Genomic DNA, 532 nt, shown 5'->3' with positions numbered 1-532 from the left:
TATATCTGATCACTTGTGATGGAGCATGATAATGTGAGAAAAAGGAATGTATATGTGCATATGTGACTGGGTCACCTTATTGTACAGTAGAAAATTGATAGAACACTGTAAATCAGCTATAATGGAGAAAAATAAAAATAACTAAAACTTTAAAAAAAGGTTAAGTGTGAAAGTCAAGAATCACCTTGGGTGTGACTACAACTATGTAAAAATAAATAAGTACAGAAAAAAGATAATCAGCCATAACATAACAGATTATCTTTAGGTGGTGGGGCATATGCTATTAAAATAGAATTCTCAAGATCCTATGGGCTTACAAAGGAGGGCATACATCCAGGGGTTCAGAAAAGATTTCCTGAAAAACTACACTATATAAAATAGATTAAAAAAACAAGGTTCTACTGTGTGGCACAGGGGACCAATTTCAATATCCTGTAATAAACTATAATGGAAAAGAATATGAAAAAGTCTATATATATATATGTAAATGTATGTGTGTGTCTGTGTGTGTGTGTATATATATCTCTGAATC

Source organism: Sus scrofa, chromosome 6, assembly GCF_000003025.6.
Source record: "Sus scrofa isolate TJ Tabasco breed Duroc chromosome 6, Sscrofa11.1, whole genome shotgun sequence".
In the NCBI taxonomy this organism is placed as follows: Eukaryota; Metazoa; Chordata; class Mammalia; order Artiodactyla; family Suidae; genus Sus; species Sus scrofa.
This window is presented reverse-complemented; position numbering follows the sequence as displayed.